The sequence below is a fragment of the Choloepus didactylus genome, chromosome 1, assembly GCF_015220235.1.
Source record: "Choloepus didactylus isolate mChoDid1 chromosome 1, mChoDid1.pri, whole genome shotgun sequence".
NCBI lineage: Eukaryota > Metazoa > Chordata > Mammalia > Pilosa > Megalonychidae > Choloepus > Choloepus didactylus.
This window is the reverse complement of record NC_051307.1, coordinates 80,386,487-80,408,610: the sequence shown is the minus strand read 5'-3', so window position 1 is coordinate 80,408,610 and position 22,124 is coordinate 80,386,487. Positions and strand designations below refer to the sequence as shown.

General features: G+C 35.6%; 1 protein-coding gene across 13 annotated transcripts in view; it reads left to right on the top strand.

The window, feature by feature from the left end:
* The window catches only part of ZBTB20 (zinc finger and BTB domain containing 20), a 911,487-nt gene that overhangs the window by 505,353 nt on the left and 384,010 nt on the right, over nucleotides 1-22,124 (top strand). For 11 of the 13 annotated variants that reach the window (XM_037835777.1, XM_037835873.1, XM_037835864.1 and 8 more), the window contains one exon: nucleotides 13,477-13,524. The exons of the other annotated variants lie outside the window; for them this stretch is intronic. The gene's annotated coding sequence lies outside the window, so the exon portion shown is untranslated. The remainder of the gene's footprint in view (nucleotides 1-13,476; nucleotides 13,525-22,124) is intronic. 13 annotated transcript variants of the gene reach the window in all.

The window sequence follows — 22,124 nt, the reverse complement described above, 5'->3', positions numbered from 1 at the left end:
TTTCTGGCCTCAGTGAATAATCTCAAAGAGCTTTGGGGAAAGCATGGCCCTTTGTATTTGTGACCTTGAAACAGTTATTACTCAGCTAGACACTTTGGTTTGCAGATGGTAAAGACAGACATTCTACTCACTCCTGCTGGCGATATACATTTTTGTTATTAATTCTAGGGATATACCCTGAGTTTCATTTGCCCAATTGTTAAATGAGAGTACCAGCAATCACAAAAAATGAGGGTTAATAAGTTTTTAAAGATCTTTCAATGAAAATATTACACTATGAAATGCTTTTATTCCTATCTTCATTTCTAATATGCCTGATCACCAAAAAGTTAGTCTTTGATTAAACTAACATAAAAGAACCTCACATCTGTTAGTCCCGGAAGAGTTCTGCATCATTTATACAACAAAAGTCACAGCCAAATGGCCTTCTTAAACATATAATAATTAATATTTAATGGCTCCTCTAATGAGGTGGACATTGTTTGGGGACTATCTCTAATCCTCACAGTCATTCCTACAAAATAGGTAGTTTTATTCTTCATTCCACAGGTGATGAAACTGAGATCCAGAGATGTTTAAATGACATGCCTAAAGCTTTATTTTTAGGAAGTGGAAAACCTGGGATACAAACTTAAATTTCTCTCCCCCTCTCTCTCACTTACTCTCCCTCTCTCTCTTTCCTTCCTTATCTCTCTCTCTTGTTTCCAACCCCTACCCCACCCATTCCTGGGCTAGAATGTCTCTACAATATCAGACCACAAAGTATGATAGCTCTCATTTCCTGTAGACAGTGGCTAGATGATGTTCTGAAAGAGTTAAGTAAAACATACCCTGTTTGTGATAAATGTCCAAAACTTGTTTTTATAATTTGGATTTAATTCACAAATCAGGAGTAATTATCAACATGTCACAGATGAAGAGGTGCATTTCTGTTTCTTGGCTTATGGATGCAGTATGCCCCAGGGAGTTTCACAAATCCACATGGCATCTCCCAGTGCTGGGATCTGTGTTAGCTGAACAAAGTATAAAGCTCCTGTGTGTTGGGATGGTACAGGACTGCTTACGACCTGAGGAGGTTTGTATAAGATTACTTCACCATGTATAAACATAGTTACTTGTCTGAATTTGTTCTTACCCACTGATTGAGGGAAGAATACTGATTTGGGGGTTTGAATTTGTGTTTTTCGTTGGGTGCATTTGTTTTTGAAAGTGTTGCCCCCAGGGAGGAAGAGGAAGAGATGTACATGGTTCTTTCCTCCGTTTGCCATTCTGTCTTTGCCTTCTTGTGCCCCTAATTTCTGACTGATTCAATATTATCAGTTTGCTATAATCCTTTGATGAAAAAGGCATAAAATGTTCATAGACTAGAAGTTATTAAGATTTTAAATCACATAAGACTACCCTTGGGGCATTTTTTTTTTTTTTTTTTTGGTGTATTTCCATTCTTTAATATAGGGTATGGTGGCATGTAGGATTATGAGGGGATATGTAGTTCATTCCTCTTCCATATCCCTTTATTTTTTCTCAGTCTGGGGCATATTCTGCTTTAGACCAGGTATGTACTCCGAAGCAGACCAGTTATTAGATTTATATGTTGTTAGGCTTTGGTGGTAGGAGAGGGTTGGTGTGACATTCAGATGTGTATTAATGAAGGCATCATGATTTAATGGCAAAAACATGAGCCTTGGACTATCACAAGAACTCATCTCTGTTTAGCTCACCAAGCCACAGATTCTTTGTCTGTAAAGTGAGGATGAATAATAATACCTACTGTATAGATGTATTGTACAGATTAAATGAGATAGTACATGTAAAATATTTAAAACAGTGCCTGACCTTCAGAGAATGTTAGTTTCTCACTTTTATGTAACAAGGACAAGAGAAAACAGGAAAGAGCAGCAATTAGACAATAATGACATTGGGTTTTAGAATAATGTCTACAACATTTCAGTTCAGCCTAGGAGAAAAAGGATTTGTCTAGAAGTTGGAGACCTGGGTTCTACATTCAGCTTTGCTGCTAGAAAGCTGTGAAATCTTTGCTGTTAGCCTTTCAGTGTCTCGGTTTCCTCATCTATAAAATGAGTGTATTGGATTACATGATCTCTATTTAAATAATCATATCATTCTGCCTTCAGAAGATTTTTCTCTGTCCACTAGCAGTCTATAACTGTTGTCACTCAACAATGTTTAAGTCTTAAAGGTCAAGAGTCAAGTATTGCAGACAGGGCTGTTGTTAAGATGTGCTTTTCCCTGTGCATCTATGTTTACATGTACATGTATTGTTGTACATGTATTTATATTCTTTGTATATTTATCATGTGTCTGAGTATTTATGCACCTGCATGCTTATTGAAATAAGCCCACTAGCATATATTCATACATTTTTTGTGGGTATGTGTGTTTATATATAACCTATATATATACAGTATGTGTGTATATATATAAATATATGTCTGTGTATATGAGAAACAGATGCACTGTAGGCAGATAAAGCAGATAAATATAGTTCCAAATAGGAACATAAGCATATAAATATAGACGCTATATGGAGTGAAAGCAAGCAGATCAGCACCATTTCATTATTGCTTGAAGTCTTTGTAATAAAAGAGTAGAAAATCAGTATCTGACATAGAAATTATTGACTGCATGACACTGTCAGATCCAAAGACACACTGTAAGGTAAGAAAATAACCTTTCTTTCAACTTTGAGGAGCAATTAACATAAGATATATTTCTTTTAGTTATTTGATTTATGAAAGCTTTTCAATGCTATGTAGTATAGTGTTTTTAAGAGTAAAGATATGTCACCTTTCCTGAATATGTCACCAAACAACAAAAAATAATAAATAAGAAAAGAAAACCTTTTCCATTCCTGAGAAAGGACTTGGCAAAGGTGACCTGGCTCCCTTCTGTTCCCAGGCTGTGATTGGCAGCTCTCTCTTGTTTCTAGGTAGAGACAGATGAGTTGGTTTCAAACTACATTATTTTTCCACAAGCCCCTCTGAAGGCTTTAAGGAAACCCACTTAAAGGAGATATTTTGAAGCCAAGGACAGTCACCATTGTTAAGTTGTTGTCGTGATAATTCTTGCAATTGTGTTTAGTAAGTGTGTTGTGTGAGTGACTACTGGGCTTCCATCTGTCACTTTCATTTCACTGTCTGTTTTCACCAGTCAAAATAATTGGTTGTGAGTTTTTGCTTTATTGTGTTTTGTTTTAGTGGGGAGGATATTATGAGTTATTTTTAGATGGCTTGGTTTAACTGGGTAATTTATTTTTAATGTTGCCAAGTTATATCTTGGTCATGTATTTAAATACTATTTGAAAAAAAGAGGAGCACCTCCTTTTTTTTCCCCCTAAACCCTGTAAGTTTCCATAAACAGATTTCATCTCTTTTTAGCTTTTTTGTAAGAACATTTAGAGAAGTTAAACTTTGAAACCTTGAAATTGTGTGGATACAAGTCAGCTTTTGCCCAATACCACAAAGCTGTCAAAGTTGTTGCTTTTTCTCTTGTTTCGGTTACTATTGCTTCTCCAGAAAGACATAGTGATTCTCTCCTCGTTTGTGCCTCTTCTAAACCAGGAGTTAGTATTTATTCTTTTCTGCCCCCAATCTGAGTTCAGACTTAGGAAGAAAAGAAAGGAAGGGCAAAGTAATGACTCATTAAAAGTTGAGGAATAAATTAGTGATACCAAAAGGACCATTAATTTTTCCTACGCTACCGTTGTATCTATTAGGCTATATATTTACTTTTATATTTAATTCTTCATCAAAATATGATTTTAAAAGTACAAAAAAATGTGTATACCGGTGGTCTTGAGTAGCATAGTGCATCAACGCACACACACACACAATAATAAAGTTTGAAAGATCATCCAAAAAGACTGCACTGGGTATAAAATGGAGTATATTCTCCATTTTGTAAATTATTTTAAAAGAATGTTTCAAAGCACTGTATAAATTTTGTAAACTCTGTAGTTCTTCAGATTTTTCAAAACTCCTCATAGTCACCTGAAAAACTCTAATGTTATCTTGAGTGTTTATTTAAAAAAGAGTATTTTGAAAAAATGTTTCTACATATAAAAGTTTCAGTATAGAAATGTTTCAGTATAGAAATGTAGACTTTTGAAAAATAATCATTTGCCAAATTAACATAAAATTCCTATATCTTTTTACACACACACACATGCACACCCAAACACAATCCAGACTTAAAGCACTATGACTTAATTAGGTTAAGAAATATTTTAAGATTATCATTCTGAGGAAAGTTATGTATACACAAAAACACACATACACACACCCTTCCATTTTTCTTGCTCTCTGTTTCTTTCCTTTTCTCCTGGCTTAACATATTTACTGTTTAGCTTTTGTCAAGTACGTTATAGTAATTACCAGAAATTTTGGCAAGGAAAAAAAGTTGTATACACACATACATACACACACATAAAGACAGATTGAAATTTTAATGTGTATTAATCCTCTGATTTATATGCAATATATATATATATATAAAATTTTATCTCATATAAATCTTTAAAAGAATTTTTATAACCCTTTAAATATCTGGTCTCATTTAAAGGTTCTTGGAAGACTGTGCATTTCCTTACCAAGGACAAAGAACATTCTGTTTGTTTCCAAATATGCATTTGGATATTTGCATTTGAATAAACAGGGATTTATCAGAGCCAAGAGCAAAGCAAGAACCTGTCTCTTTTCAGGAGTCATCCATCCTTTCCCGCTCCTACTTTGGAGCATGTGGTAAATCTCATCACTGGCATGGAGAATTTTGGGGGCCTTAGAGTCAAACAGATCCTGATTCTGACCTCACCTTCACAACTTTTTAATTAGCTCTGTGTCCTTAAGTAGATGAACTAACTGTTCTGTTACTAGGTTGCTAATCTATAAAATTTGGGCCGATACTACGTTACTTCACAGAAGTATGTGGCATGTAGTATGCTCTCAATAAATGCTAGTTTCCCTCTGGCTTATTTGTTTTGTTTTGTTTTGTTTTGAATTGCTTTTAAATTTAAGGACAATTATGAAAATAATACAAACCCCATAGGGAGAGCTCCAACATACCCCTACCCCCTCCACTTACCTCCAGATACTCAAATCTACCAATTTTAACGTTTTGCTACATTTGCTGTATCTATCTATCTATCCATCTATCTACTCTTTATCTACCTGTCTATGGCCTATTAATTTTAATGTATATCTGTGATACCCTCCTCCTGTCCCTCCTTACCATTGTAGCCAAGTCTAGAGAAATAGGAGTACAGGATTTTTAAAGTTATTAATTATCTAATACCCACCCTGAGAACAGGATTGTGAGAAAAGGGATCTAAGGAAATTATCAGGAAATCCTGCCTCCCATAATTGTAATGTTTTATACATAAATGAATGAACAAACCTTAGAGACTTTTCAACAGATGGTTGCTGAAGCCCTTTTCACACCAATGAAGCAGAATGAAATACACATCCAAGTGATGTACATTGAGACATCCTCTTTTTTTTTTTTTTTTTTTTTGCCCCAAAGGAGTTCATATACCAACTTAATGTCTTTCATTCCACAGTGGATATTGATCACCTTGACTCATTGGTTAGCAGCACCTCCCCTTTTTTAGGGAAAGGTGTAGGGTCAGATCTGCATGTCACTGAAATTGCTTACTAGTTGCTGTATATTTTCTTCTTTAAGGTATAAGAGGATGAAAAGCCCTCCCACTCTAAAATATTTGGAGCTGCATTCAGCCTGGAATTGATCATTTTAGTTGAATTATAAATCCCTTAAGAATAAGGTTTATAATGGAAACAATAACAACGATGTTAATTTCAATGGTCCTGGCAGCTACGTTTCTGCTATTTAGAAACCTCTTTCTCATTTCCAAGCTCTCTTTTAATCTTCTCAGACTTTCTTTTCTGTGTAACTGCAGTTTTAGTGCAATTCCTGACTTTTAGCTTCTTGAAATTGAGAGGGTTTGGCCCGTATCATTAAACCTCATTAAGCCACTAGAATTTCTCTGGATCTCTTCCTGTTATGCCATAATCAGTCTTAAAATAATAGTATCTGTGAAATGGAAAGAAAGAAAAGGGAAAAGAAAGGTGATCTGGTCTATGGGAAAATGAGTGATCTAGAAATCTTGAGGCTTAGCGCTCAACCTTTGACTAAATACTGTAACTGTAGGCTACGCAACTGTAACATTCAACCCAGAAGCCTTAGCTGTAGTTTACCCTCAGGTTGTCAAAATCTTAATACAGGTTTGGTGTTTTTTTTTTAAATTAAATATATACTAAAGGCATATTTATTGTGTAATATTAAATTCACATTCTTTCATTCTTTATATTTTCTGAGAGTCACAAAGCACATGAACAAAAAATGATTTCTATTAGGAAGAAAAATAAATAAAAGTTGGAGAAAAAATGAAAAGTGAGAGAATAAGAACAAGTTGAGGTCGCGAATTGGCAGAAATGAGATAATAACTGGGTAAAGTGAGTGGACAGGATGTGAAAACTGTATCCAAGATCCAAAGAAGATTACCAAAAATATGATTCTAAACAGTATACTCAGATTTAAGATTGAAAAAATTGTCGGCTATAAGGTGAACATTTTACATAATGAAAGGATTCCTTGTTTTATCAAAGAATCTTTTGAAATTTTTCCCTATGGCGTTTAAAATACAATTCAATTTGTACAACTTTGATTTATTCTATACTGTTGAGACATGAACTATGAGCTTTAGATACTAGTCCCAACTCTGTCACAAAATATATGTCCCTAGGAAAATTACCATCTGAGCCTCAGAATCTTCTTATATAAAATAAGGGGTCCAGACAAATTCTCATCCACTTTTAAGAATCCAAGGAATGAAGAAGCACACGGGATAGTCTTATTGGCTTACTACCCAATGTTTTTTGAAGGAAATTGGTGAATCTGATTATTGTACTGGTAACCAACAGTTTAAGAGAAAAGTTTTTGAAGGTTTGACTAAAATGTACAAACTTAATCCTAGATGAGTTAACAAGATGGTAACACCAGTTTTTAAAAAGCAAAGCAGCTACCACTGCCTAATATGCTTTTACTTGAATCTTCAACTGGAATTTTTGAGAGATTGTAGTTGCAATTCTTTCTCTAAAGGTCTCATTCTCCAATTAACTGAAAGATGGCATTTCCAGCTTTCTAATCCAGCATTTATTTTTCTCATAAAACTCCTATTTAAACAAGAAAATGGAAATCAGTACATTCTTGGTTGCCCTTCTATTAATTTGAGTTTGTGTAACCTAATCAAAATCCAACCTGCCTTGCCCTTCAACAGAATGCCGTATTCTCTCCTCCCATTACTAAACAGCTACATTCTTCTCAGTATTTTCTAAAAGATGAATTATGTTGATATCCCATGACTTTTCCTTTAGAACATGTCCATGTAAATTAAAATTGGCTTTTTTATGCCTAAGACTGAAATTAAAAATAGTCCAAAAGAACAGGTGGAAATGAACACAAAACTTAGCTGATGCTATCAATATTATAATTTTTGTTAAGCTTTTTTTCCCTAATAAAATGAAACTGAAGCCACCTGACCCCCAAATAACAGCTTGATAATTCCTTTACATCATTACTTTTTTGTCTACAGTTCAGTGATAATGTAATACAGAGTCAGATTTCCCAGTGTAAAACATTGGAATGCTTTTTTCTGAAGCTTCTCCGGACAACTTTCCTATGCAGCTATTTTTCTCATATTCATTTTACTGTTTTAACTCACATTTACTGAGCATAGAGAACATGCCAAGCACTATTCTAGGTGCTAGGTGTACAACCAAGTGCATATTGCCACCTATCTTTAAAGCATTCCTGACAAATGGATGGGGTAGGCATCTGTTTAATATTGTCCAAGCTAAAATGAGTGGAAAAAAAGTCATTTTTATGATCAGAAAGGAAACCCGAAACTCTTGTTCTTTCCTTTAGATGACCTCCTGTAATTTGTCGCATTCACCATTTACAACCACACATTCAGGAAGGAAACAGGTTTCCCGCCTCACTCTTTAGCTGGCTGCTAAAAAAGGGAACTTCTATTTGTCTTTCTCACCTCAGTGGTTGTTCTTGGCCATAGGAGGGCACTCAGGTACAGGAAGGTCCTGTGCGTAGCAGCAGAACCAATGTCACCCTAACAGAAAGGCCTACGCTTTGAGGGACTCACTGAAGGTCATGGGGAACATCTAGCAGCCTCTGAATACTAGGGATGCCTATGATCATCCTGATCAAAAGTTAAGTCTTAAGTGCTCTCCATAGGTATAGTGGAAGAAAAATTTAAATTACTTTTACAAGTGTCATTTATCAGCTTAGGATCCCTCCTTATTTTGCCCATTTTTCTTTCATTGTCCTACACGGGCTTTTTTGGTCAGCCAAGTAATTTGTGGCTTATCTTCTTCCAAAGTAAAATAGTGTCCTATTCAAAGATTTCTAAATGTTTTCTTAATGCATTTTCAAAAGAGATGGGTAAAATAGAACATGTTTCTCTTTGCCCTGATGATATCCCTGTGTGTTTTTTCAGGTAATATTTGAGACTAGGTAAACTAGTTCTACCATAGCATTAGCCGTTACAATACAGATTCATAAATGCATAGAGAAGAATGGTAAATCAGTGCATATGGAGAAGTCTGAAAGTTTAGTGGAATTGCTTGCAAGTAATTCGACATATTAGTACTTTCCGATGTTCACCTGCCAGTAATCCTCATTAGAAATAAGACTGTAACACTGGGGTCACTAATTCGAGTCCATATTTCTGAGACTTGAACAATAACCAAAAATCAGAGCTAGAGGGAGTAAGAACGATCCCATTCCAGGCATTAGAATTGTTTCTCTAAATGAGCTCTTACACTCTCCCCTTCCTTCCTCCTTTTTTCTCTCCCTGTTTCTCTTTTTCTCTCGTTTCCTTCCTCCCCCTCCTGCTTCTTTTTTTTTTAGTTCTGAATTCATTAGATGGCATAGTGTAAATCAATAGTAAACGTTAACCGCCTACTCTGCACTCAGTTATGCAACATCACATACCCGGTACACAGAGACAAAAAGGGAAAAAGCACACACAGCCTTTACATTCAAAAGCTCTTGCATAATTTTACTTTTCTACAGCCAAAAAGAAAAAAAGGAAATAACAGATGGGGAAACATAGTTTTTTTTTTGTTTTTTTTTTCCCCTTTTCTCAGACTGTTGAGAAGGGAGTTACTCAACATCCATGGCCATTTGTAGTTGCCCTAGGCTGCAGCAAAACATCCCATAATTGTCAGTGCCTTAACTGGTTTTAAAACAGAACTTTGTGACCCTCTACGATGTGGTGAATTTTCCAGGTAAAACAAGATGGAAATTATTCTGAGGTGTTTAAAGCTGACTTGGTTTTTATTTACTTTATAGAAAATCAACAACGTTTAAACTATGAAATGAGTTTTAAAACAGAAAAAGGATAAGGAAGACAGCTGTGTGTGTGTGTGTGTGTGTGTGTGTGTGTGTTTCATTTGAAATGTATCCTGATGTAATATTTATGTAAAACGCCAGTTATATAAACCCTGTCTTCCTCTTGCTTTTTACTTTGGGGGCAGTATAAAGTTCTAGTGTTTCTTTTTTTTTCCTCATGATAAAGTACATTCAAACCCCAAGTACACTGAAAAAGAAAATACCTAGATGCTACAGCAGAGACACTTAATTCAAACTCCCTAAAGAATTCAGCCCCTAAACAACAGTTACACTTAAGAACCTGTATTTTCTGAAATACTCCGTTTAGAACTTTTGTCATATTCTACTCCCTGGAATACCTTCGGATTCATTGTACTGCCTTTAAGTCTCAAATGCATAATAAAAGTTTTTTTCTCTTTTTGTACCCCTTACCCCTTCTACCACACCCTTATTTTTCATTGGAGTAAATTCCCTTCCCAGCTTAAAAGAGAACACAGTGAGATTTGTATGCTGTTTATTAGCCATTTTCCTTGTTATAATATTTTGTTTCACTTAGCTGACTGATATCCTCAGGGAGCCAGGCATTTGTCTGATAAGGAAGGTTGGAGTGCTCTCTTGGTTTTGTTTTTTCTTTTTAGTTTCTGCCTGACCAATGATTACAAAATGGACATAAAATGATAGCACAGCACTAGGCAAGGTTAGGTATCTATTAGAAGAAAGGAAGATCAGGTGACTGTAGGAGTGGTGGTGGTGATAGTTCTGTTTTTAATGCAATCAGAAAAAGTGAAAGTGGGTGGCAGAGAGGATGGATATAATATGATCCTTAGAGTATGAAGAGGAACTATTGAGACAGTTCATCCCCTTGTATTTGGTATCAGTATCATTCTTTTAGGTCATATTTTACTTCTGAATGTTAAAGCCATATGAAATTGGTTCATTTTCATGAAGTTATGAGGTGAGTTTTTCCTTAAATTTTTAAAAAGGTTCAGGCTATTTCATAATTTGTTTAACTTTCCTCTTATGTGTTAGCTATTGCAATTTAGAAATTCTTTTATATGCAGAAATCTGGTGCAAAATGATAAAAATCAAATTCAGGAGAGTATTGTCTGATTTTTCAGGTTTCGTTGCTGAATTTGTGGCTCTCTGTTATAACAACTTAGTGATCAAGATCATTGATTGGAATTATCATGTCTTTTTACCTATGATATGGAGACATCTTTTGTTGTCTTAATGTAATTTATGACTAAGTAGTGTGTGTGTGTGTGTGTGTGTGTGTGTGTGTGTGTGTGTATTTAAGTATTTTATAAATACATTTCCTTTCAGCTTTTTTCTTTTTCCTTAACAGGGTATATAGTTCAGATATATTTGTTTGTAGAAAAATAATGAAAATTCTAATCTTTAACCAGGACATCATTCACACATAAATTGTTCTAAGTGTTCCTCTACATGTATTATAGCAGAGTTTGGATTCCAATATGAATTTGGTATGCATGTACCTGATTACCAAAATAAATTCTGCATCATATAAAGTGGTAGAATTCCATGTACTGTAACTGTAACATAATTAACAATCCGTAAGCAAGTGCTTATCTTTGGCAAGTACGTCTGTATACAGGAAGTCATTTTAAGTACCCTAATTTTTAAATTGTTGCCTTGAATGAAAAGAAAACTTAGAACTCGATTGTGGAAGGTGGTTAGCATTTTCATGGTTGTCAAAAATAGTCGGAGGCGTCTGGGAACAAAAGAAGTAAAATAAAAAGTCTTTGAATTTTTTCCCTGCTTCACTTTGTCAAAATAGCAACCATTTTCATCTTGGTGGGTTTTTAAAGTCTGAACCATACTTAGGGCAGGATTGACCTTTCAGTGTCCTATGTGTGCCAGCTGATTCTGCTCGGAACTCATTTTCTTTTGCAACTGCAGCCCTAAGAACATGTAGACTACTTCTTTTTTTTAATACAATTTTATTGAGATATATTCACACACCATATAATCCATCCAAAGTATACAATCAGTGGCTCACAGTATCATCATATAGTTGTGCATTCATTGCCACAATCAATTTTAGAACATTTTCATTACTCCAAAATAAAAAAGAACACCCAAAACATCACATACCCATTACCCCCCCCCATTATTTATGTATGTTTTTGTCTTTATTTTATTACTCATCCGCCCATACACTGGATAAAGGGAGTGTCAGTCACAATCACATGGTCACACAATAAAAGCTATATAGTTACACAGTCTTTATCAAGAATCGAGTCTCATGTAGGCTACTTCTAGTTTTTCTTTGTAATCTGGCACACAGGTTTAGGAAGGGCTGACAGGCCTAAACTTTCCATAGAATTTCCAGGGTACAAAAGAAGTTAGGGAGCATTTTAAAGTCCTACACGTCTCTTCCAATCTCACTTCTCATTGCTGTTGTCAATAGTAATAGATATTTTTTAATGTTGCAACAAGAACCTCAGTCACTGGCTTACTTTTTCAAACAAAAGCCATTCTGGTTATGCCTAGCACATAGTAGCTGCTTCATAAATATTTTCCTGTGTGTGGGTGACCTGGTGAGGCATCTGCTGTGGCCTTTCTCTCATAGTGCTTTTTCAGGTAAACAGGAAGTCATGCAAGCAGTAAAGGGTAAGATGAAGTCGAATATGGAGCTCTTCAGGCTCCAGCAGTGGACAGAGTGCTACATTTTATTTAAAAAAAAAAAAAAAAAAAAAAAAAAAAAGCCCTTGTTGCCTTGTCTCCCTCCGTCTTTATAAAAGCAGCAAATTTCAGAAAGCAAGTTTACATCTCTTTTGGAGGACCATTATAGTGGTCAGGGCTGCATAAACCATTGAATCATTTGAAGACAACTTTTGGCAAACTATTTTGGTGATCCTCATTAAGTTTCATATGCAAATATGTTAGATACTTATGATTCTGGGTCTCAAATATACTCGTCTTGCACTCACAGGGTTCTTTGAATCTTAAAATTTTTCTTTTTCTCCATTTATTAGAATTTCTTTTGTTTATATAGAGTCTATGATGATGAATGTAGACAAATTTTACATAGAATTCTTCTTTGATATAAGGTTTTGGTACTTTTAGCTATAATAATTCCTGATCTTTCTAAATCAATTTTGGCTTAAGGTAATCATACTGGTCATTTTCAAGGCTTCAGGCTGGAGGTGATAGTGTGGGATGGGTGATCTCTAGGAAAATCACCTGTCATTTCTAAATTATAAGAGCAGGATTAAAAAAAAGCATGTGGAATTATTGATAGACTACTGCTTGTTAGGCAAGCAATTTTTAAAATGCAAATTATGTAATATTTAGGGATTGTGTTGCTTCACGATAGAAGCTTTTTCAGTGTTAATTTGGGGTTTGTTTTGTTTCTCTGTGACTTAACATAAAAGGTTTTCTTTTTGAAAAGTTTCAGTTCAGTTGTTCCATTTGTCTTAGAGGACTTGGAATACAGTACTTCACATTTCTTTATACTTACGAAGGAGAATAAGGCCAGTAACTCACAACTCATGAAACCAAGGGTGAATAATCCATATCTTGTTCTCACACCATTGCCACAATATTTATATCCAGAATACAAGTAACAAACAACCAAAAACAAGGAGAAACTAGCTTATTTGTGAAATATTTAATCAAAAGTACAGTGAAGTTCAAATGGAGCTGCAAATCCTGGTGGTTCAGAGTGGTTTAATTTATTTTTTTTAAAACAGACCATGGATAATTAACCATAAAACATAACTTTCTCAACAGAATTCATAGTGAATTGCAGAAATGGACAGTAAATCATTCACAACTGGTTGCAACTGGTTAGGACCCTTCAAGTTAAACTTGAAAAGCCATTAGGAAAACCACTTTCTCAGTGCATAGTTATATTTTCACTCTCACAGAGAAGCATCTTTTACTTTTTATACAGTATCATTAAATCAGTATCCCAAAGTGAGAAATAAATGGGTTATTTTCTATGATTGCCATGTTGTCATAAATTTATTAAAATAATTTCTAGCATTTACAGTACTCATTTCATTTCAGAATGCTTCACCATCACTAACTGGATATTCGTCACAATATTGCTGTCTGGTAAGTAACTTTCATTATCTCTAAATGACAGTCCAAAATACTGAAGTGCCAAGAAGTCAAGTGTATTTCTCCCAGGCTCTGAAAGAATTAGATCTAAAGGCTGTAGTAAGACTACCACCTCAAGTACTAAATTTGAACAGAACATATTTTGATATTTGGTGAAGGGTAGATTTTTCATATCTTACTTGTTCATTTAAAAACTACCATCATTTAGAAGGATAAGAAACATGATCCCAAGAACCTATTATTACAGGCTTTTGAAAAACATTTTAGAGTGACATGGCTAGATAGGTGTAAAAGCATTCAAAGGACTTGTTTGGAAGAGTATCTAGAGATATATATGTCCAAAGGAGATTCCTGAATGGATAGAGTGAATGATCTGGTGAAGTTGGGCACTGATGTTTCCCATGTATAACATTGGATTCCTTGACATTAAAAAAAAAAAAAAGAAAAGAAAACATAAACACATTTTGTGATACTTTGAACTACCTGTTAGTATTCCATAATATTTTGCAAATTTGAAATGCATTTCCTTTATTTGTATCAATCTGAAAATCAGACATCATTACTCTTGCATACACCCACAAAACAAAGGGGAAACTGCCATTTAGCAACATGAATATAACTACCAACTACCAGCTAAATAAGATGACCAAGACCAGGGCTATGAGCATAGATTTGAAGCTTAGAGGTCTATTCTGGTTTGCTAATGCTGCCCATTATGCAAAATACCAGAAATGGATTGGCTTTTATAAAGGGGGTTTATTTGGTTACAAAGTTACAGTCTTAAGACCATAAAGTGTCCAAGGTAGGTCATCAACCATTGGGTACCTTTACTGGAGAAACGGCATTGGCGTCCGGAAAATATCTGTTAGCTTGGAAGGCATGTGGCTGGTGTCCGCTTGCTCCCAGCTTGCATTTCAAAATGGCATTCTCCAAAGTGTTGCTCTTGGGGCATTTTGTCCTCTCTTAGCTGCAGCTGCTCCTCAAAATGTCACTCTCAGTTGCTCTGAGTCTGGGCCTGTGTGGCTCTTTTTAAAATACTCCAGTGATCCAATTATCACCCACCGGGAATGGGCAGGGTAACACTTCCATGGAAATTATCCAATCAAATGTTTCACTCGCAGTTGATTGGGTCACATCTCCATGGAAACATGCAATCAAAGGATTCCAATCTAATCAACATTAATATGTCTGCCTCCACAAGATTGCATCAAAGATAATGGCATTTTGGGGCCATAGTGCCTCCAAACTGGCACAAGGTCTATGTGTCTTTTATTGAGAATTTGTAAAATTATTAAAAAAAAAAAAACAGGGTATATTTTGGTTTCTATAATTCTTGAGATTACAGTGGCAGGTCAGGACTGAGGCAATAGTGGTAGAGTATCATCAAGACAAACAAGACCTGAAATAGCTGAGTTTGCTAGATGATGGCCTGTATTGTACGATACTGGCAAATATACTGGGGAGGGTGACTTGCCTGACTACTGATGATGTTTTCCCTGGCTCTAGCCAGGCCTTTTCAGTCATGAACACCATATTCATCCAAACCTTTCAAAGTTACACACTTGACTTCACTTTATATGAATGTGCATAAATCCAGGAAAATAATATCCTGGGGTAATAAAGATAGCTCTCTAACAGGGACTTTCCGTTTCCATTGCACATAATCTGTGGTTGTCACTACACTGTTGTTTCTAATTCTGTTGTACATCTATCTCTGTCTTTCTGAACATATCCATCTTGCCAGTGAAGTCCTCAAGCCTTTAGGATTATGACTTCCCCTCCCTCCCCACCCCAACTCCCACACTTTACTTGCTAAGCTGTCCCTTAAAAAAACTCATATCACTATGAGTGTCAGGAGCTCAAGGGACAGGCTTATTTGGAACTTTAATTTGTCACTCCCTTTGCATTCATCACAAAATGATCTCAGCACAAAAGGGCCTGAATTTCACACTCCTTCTGGCTTGCAAAGAAGCCAGTTCCTCCCCTAGTTCTATCCAACTCACAGAAAGCTCTTTCTGTTTCTATGATCAGATAAAATCTGTACTGACGTTTCTTTTCCAGTGGGTGTATTTCACTTGTAGGTATGAAGATTTAAACTATCAGGGTAATGCTGTGTGTTTGTACTTTCTCTGTTTTAGTAAATGAAAAGCTTCTTGAGAACAGGAGAGCATATCTTATCTATCCATTAATGAATAAATATTTATTTTCATTTTAAAATGATACATGCACATTAAAAATACTTTAGAGAATACATACAAATAAAATGAAGAAAAATTAATTATTTCTATAATCTAAACCAATCATTATAACCTTTTAAAATATTTCCTTCCTCTTACTTTTCCCTGAGGGTATATTTTTTAAACATCCTATTATCATATTTTCTATATAATTTTGTATTCTGCTTTGAAAATTTAGCTGAAGAATTTTACATGTAACTACACATTCCTTACAAACATCATTTAAAACAAATATATACTGTTCCTGAAGAGGAATGGCTTATTTAATCTAAAAGTCCAACAATGGTAGTATAGTTTTATTACTTTTTTGTCTCTGCAATACCTTGCCTTAAAAAGTAAAGGAACTGATAAATAATGAATAAATTAATGCAGGTTTACATCAGTATATATTTAAATTTTTTTATTATGAAAAATTTCAAATACACAAATTTAGACAGAATACTATAATGAACTCCTATGTACCCATCATCTGGCTTGCACAGTGATTAAATCATGGCCTATCATGCTTCAATATACCCCTATATATTTTGAAGCAAACCCCAGATATTACAGCATTTAGTCCATTAATATTCCAGTCCCATGAAGACTTTTTACATGTTAATGTTAAAACATTCAGATAAATATATCTATGCATTGTGAATAGAAGAATTTCTCTTCTGAGTATCCTGCCATCATATTTTCCAAGATATATAACATTTGATCATAAAATCTTATCAGTGTGTTTCATAATATTCTTAGGCACAGCTGTAAGCCAAAGGGCAATTTGGTTGACTAGAGACATTTCACAAATTTGACTAGGTTTTTTGGAGAAAATATTTTTCTTTTGGCACTTTTTTTACTTCACTCAAACTTAGGATGATAATTTGCATGCAACATCTATGCTGCATTAATTATACTCATTATTGTATATATGCATGTACTGTATCTAATGCTATATCCTATGTGAAAATAAAAACCAAGTCCTCTGACTACTTAGTATGGGTTGGTTGCATTCAACCCATACCAGATAAATATGGCAAACCCACTTAAACCCCTTGAGACCATGAATTTAAAAGTTTCTACTTTGTTGCATTCTTTGTTTTGTTTTAAGATTCATTGGCAGAAATGTAAGGCATGTGATTCACACACGGAGGCCTAGAAGGTCTGAAAAGGGAGAGGGGTATGGGGATTATACAGCAATAGCCCCAGTAAATAACATTCTGAAGGGAAGGAAAAAAAAAAGCAAAAACAAAAAACAAAAACAAAAACACTGTATTTGGGGAAGTGGGAATGGAGGGAGATGATACATTGCAGAACAAAAGGGCACTACTTAGGTGCCTGTCTTTATTGTGCGAGTTTATTTTAAGAATATTTTAGAGAAGAATGTTGCTCTATGAGCCGGCTTTCCAGTGGCTGGACTAAATCCTTTACATGAAGTACCTGATCTTCTCAGATGAGGAACGCTCTGTGCAAATTAGGCTCCTGGTAGAGAACCCATGGTTAGGGTTTTGTCCTGCTTTACTGCCTGTGAATTGCAGGTCAGTGACTCTTCAGTAGCAATGTCCAACAGGTGTATCACACTCATCAGAAATTCAGAATGTTAGTAACTATGTAACATACTGCATCAGTATGAACTGAATTTATGTGTTACTCAGGTCTATTTATTTTTTTTTTTTAATCATCATTTTATTGAGATATATTCACATACCACGCAGTCATACAAAACAAATTGTACTTTCGATTGTTTACAGTACCATTACATACTTGTACATTCATCACCTAAATCAATCCCTGACACCTTCATTAGCACACACACAAAAATAACAAGAATAATAATTAGAGTGAAAAAGAGCAATTGAAGTAAAAAAGAACACTGGGTACCTTTGTCTGTTTGTTTCCTTCCCCTATTTTTCTACTCATCCATCCATAAACTAGACAAAGTGGAGTTTGGTCCTTATGGCATTCCCAATCCCACTGTCACCCCTCATAAGCTACATTTTTATACAACTGTCTTCGAGATTCATGGGTTCTGGGTTGTAGTTTAATAGTTTCAGGTATCCACCACCAGCTACCCCAATTCTTTAGAACCTAAAAAAGGTTGTCTAAAGTGTGCGTAAGAGTGCCCACCAGAGTGATCTCTCGGCTCGTTTTGGAATCTCTCTGCCACTGAAGCTTATTTCATTTCCTTTCACATCCCCCTTTTGGTCAAGAAGATGTTCTCCATCCCACGATGCCGGGTCTACATTCCTCCCCGGGAGTCATATTCCACGTTGCCAGGGAGATTCACTTCCCTGGGTGTCTGATCCCACGTAGGGGGGAGGGCAGTGATTTCACCTTTCAAGTTGGCTTAGCCAGAGAGAGAGGGCCACATCTGAGCAACAAAGAGGCATTCAGGAGGAGACTCTTAGGCACAAATACAGGGAGGCCTAGCCTCTCCTTTGCAGCAACCGTCTTCCCAAGGGTAAAACTTATGGTAGAGGGCTCAACCCATCAAACCACCAGTCCCCTATGTCTGTGGTCATGTTAGCAACCATGGAGGTGGGGTAGGCGAATACCCCTGCATTCTCCACAGGCTCCTCAAGGGGGCACTACATCTTTTTTTTTTTTTCCTTGTTTGTCTTTTTTCTTTTTTTTTTTTTTAACTTTACCTTCTTTTTTAAATCAACTGTATGAAAAAAAAAGTTAAAAAGAAAACAAACATACAATAAAAGAACATTTCAAAGAGACCATAACAAGGGAGTAAGAAAAAGACAACTAACCTAAGATAACTGCTTAACTTCCAACATGTTCCTACTTTACCCCAAGAAAGTTACATAATATAGCAACATTTCAGTGAACTTGTTCCTACTACATCCATCAGAAATTAACAGACCATAGTCATTTCTGGGCATCCCCAGAACGTTAAATAGCTTATCTGTTCTTCTTGGATTATTGTTCCCCCTTCCTTAATTGCTCTCTACTGCTAGTTCCCCTACATTCTACATTATAAACCATTTGTTTTACATTTTTCAAAGTTCACATTAGTGGTAGCATATAATATTTCTCTTTTTGTGCCTGGCTTATTTCGCTCAGCATTATGTCTTCAAGGTTCATCCATGTTGTCATATGTTTCACCAGATCGTTCCTTCTTACTGCCGCGTAGTATTCCATCGTATGTATATACCACATTTTATTTATCCACTCATCTGTTGAAGGACATTTGGGTTGTTTCCATCTCTTGGCAATTGTGAATAATGCTGCTATGAACATTGGCGTGCAGATATCTGTTCGTGTCACTGCTTTCCGATCTTCCGGGTATATACCGAGAAGTGCAATCGCTGGATCGAATGGTAGCTCTATATCTAGTTTTCTAAGGAACTGCCAGACTGACTTCCAGAGTGGCTGAACCATTATACAGTCCCACCAACAATGAATAAGAGTTCCAATTTCTCCACATCCCCTCCAGCATTTGTAGTTTCCTGTTTGTTTAATGGCAGCCATTCTAACCGGTGTTAGATGGTATCTCATTGTGGTCTTAATTTGCATCTCTCTAATAGCTAGTGAAGCTGAACATTTTTTCATGTGTTTCTTGGCCATTTGTATTTCCTCTTGAGAACTGTCTTTTCATATCTTTTCCCATTTTATAATTGGGCTGTCTGTACTATTGTCATTGAGTTGTAGGATTTCTTTATATATGCAAGATATCAGTCTTTTGTCAGATACATGGTTTCCAAAAATTTTTTCCCTTTGAGTTGGCTGCCTCTTTACCTTTTTGAGAAATTCCTTTGAGGTGCAGAAACTTCTAAGCTTGAGGAGTTCCCATTTATCTATTTTCTCTTTTCTTGCTTGTGCTTTGGGTGTAAAGTCTAGGAAGTGGCCTCCTAATACAAGGTCTTGAAGATGTTTTCCTACATTATCTTCTAGGAGTTTTATGGTACTTTCTTTTATATTGAGATCTTTGGTCCATTTTGAGTTAATTTTTGTGTAGGGGGTGAGGTAGGGGTCCTCTTTCATTCTTTTGGATATGGATATCCAACTCTCCCAGCCCCATTTGTTGAAAAGACCATTATGGCTCAGTTCGGTTTCTTTGGGGGCCTTATCAAAGATCAGTCGGCCATACATCTGCGGGTCTATCTCTGAATTCTCAATTCGATTCCATTGATCTATATGTCTATCTTTGTGCCAGTACCATGCTGTTTTGGCAACTGTGGCTTTATAATAAGCTTCAAAGTCAGGGAGTGGAAGTCCTCCCACTTCGTTTTTCTTTTTTAGAGTGTCTTTAGCAATTCAAAGCATCTTCCCTTTCCAAATAAATTTGATAACTAGCTTTTCCAAGTCTGCAAAGTAGGTTGTTGGAATTTTGATTGGGATTGCATTGAATCTGTAGATGAGTTTGCGTAGAATTGACATCTTAATGACATTTAGCCTTCCTATCCATGAACATGGAATATTTTTCCATCTTTTAAGGTCCCCTTCTATTTCTTTTAGTAGAGTTATGTAGTTTTCTTTGTATAGGTCTTTTACATCTTTGGTTAAGTTGATTCCTAGGTACTTGATTTTTTTAGTTGCTATTGAAAATGGTATCTTTTTCTTGAGTGTCTCTTCAGTTTGTTCATTTCTAGCATATAGAAACATTACTGACTTATGTGCATTAATCTTGTATCCCGCTACTTTGCTAAATTTGTTTATTAGCTCTAGTAGGTGTATCGTTGATTTCTCAGGGTTTTCTAGATATAAGATCATATCATCTGCAAACAATGACAGTTTTACTTCTTCTTTTCCAATTTGGATGCCTTTTATTTCTTTGTCTTGCCGGATTGCCCTGGCTAGCACTTCCAGCACAATGTTGAATAACAGTGGTGACAGCGGGCATCCTTGTCTTGTTCCTGATCTTAGAGGGAAGGCTTTCAGTCTCTCACCATTGAGTACTATGCTGGCTGTGGGTTTTTCATATATGCTCTTTATCATGTTGAGGAAGTTTCCTTCAATTCCTACCTTTTGAAGTGTTTTTATCAAAAAGGGATGTTGGATTTTGTCAAATGCTTTTTCAGCATCTATTGAGATGATCAATTGATTTTTCCCTTTCGAGTTTTTAATGTGTTGTAATACATTGATTGTTTTTCTTATGTTGAACCATCCTTGCATGCCTGGAATGAACCCCACTTGGTCATGGTGTATGATTTTTTTAATGTGTCTTTGGATTCGATTTGCAAGTATTTTGTTGAGGATTTTTGCATCTATATTCATTAGGGATATTGGCCGGTAGTTTTCCTTTTTTGTAGCATCTTTGCCTGGTTTTGGTATTAGATTGATGTTAGCTTCATAAAATGAGTTAGGTAGTGTTCCATTTTTTTCAATGTTTTGAAAGAGTTTGAGTAAGATTGGTGTCAGTTCTTTCTGGAAAGTTTGGTAGAATTCCCCTGTGAAGCCATCTGGCCCTGGGCATTTATTTGTGGGAAGATTTTTGATGACTGATTGGATCTCTTTGCTTGTGATGGGTTGGTTGAGGTCTTCTATTTCTTCTCTGGTCAGTCTAGGTCGTTCATATGTTTCCAGGAAATTGTCCATTTCTTCTACATTATCCAGTTTGTTGCCATACAGTTGTTCATAATATCCTCTTATAATTTTTTTAATTTCTTCAGGATCTGCAGTTATGTCACCTTTTTCATTCATTATTTTGTTTATATGGGTCTTCTCTCTTTTTGATTTTGTCAGTCTAGCTAGGGGCTTGTCAATCTTGTTGATCTTCTCAAAGAACCAACTTTTGGTGATATTTATCCTCTCTATTGTTTTTTTGTTCTCTATGTCATTTATTTCTGCTTTAATCCTTGTTATTTCTTTTCTTCTACTTGGTTTAGGATTGGTTTGCTGTTCATTTTCTAGCTTCTTCAGTTGATCCATTAGTTCTTTGATTTTGGCTCTTTCTTCCTTTTTAATATATGCGTTCAGTGCTATAAATTTCCCCCTTAGCACTGCTTTTGCTGCATCCCATAGGTTTTGGTATGTTGTGTTCTCATTTTCATTCGTCTCTATATATTTAGCAATTTCTCTTGCTATTTCTTCGTTAACCCACTGATTGTTTAGGAGTGTGTTGTTTAACCTCCAGGTATTTGTGAATTTTCTAAGTCTCTGATGGTTATTGACTTCTAATTGTATTCCATTGTGGTCAGAGAATGTGCTTTGAATAATTTCAATCTTTTTAAATTTATTGAGGCTTGTTTTATGTCCCAGCATATGATCTATTCTGGAGAAAGTTCCGTGAGCACTAGAAAAGTATGTGTATCCTGGTGATTTGGGATGTAATGTCCTGTAGATGTCTGTTAAATCTAATTCATTTATCAGATTGTTTAGGTTTTCAATTTCCTTATTGGTCTTCTGTCTGGTTGATCTATCTATAGG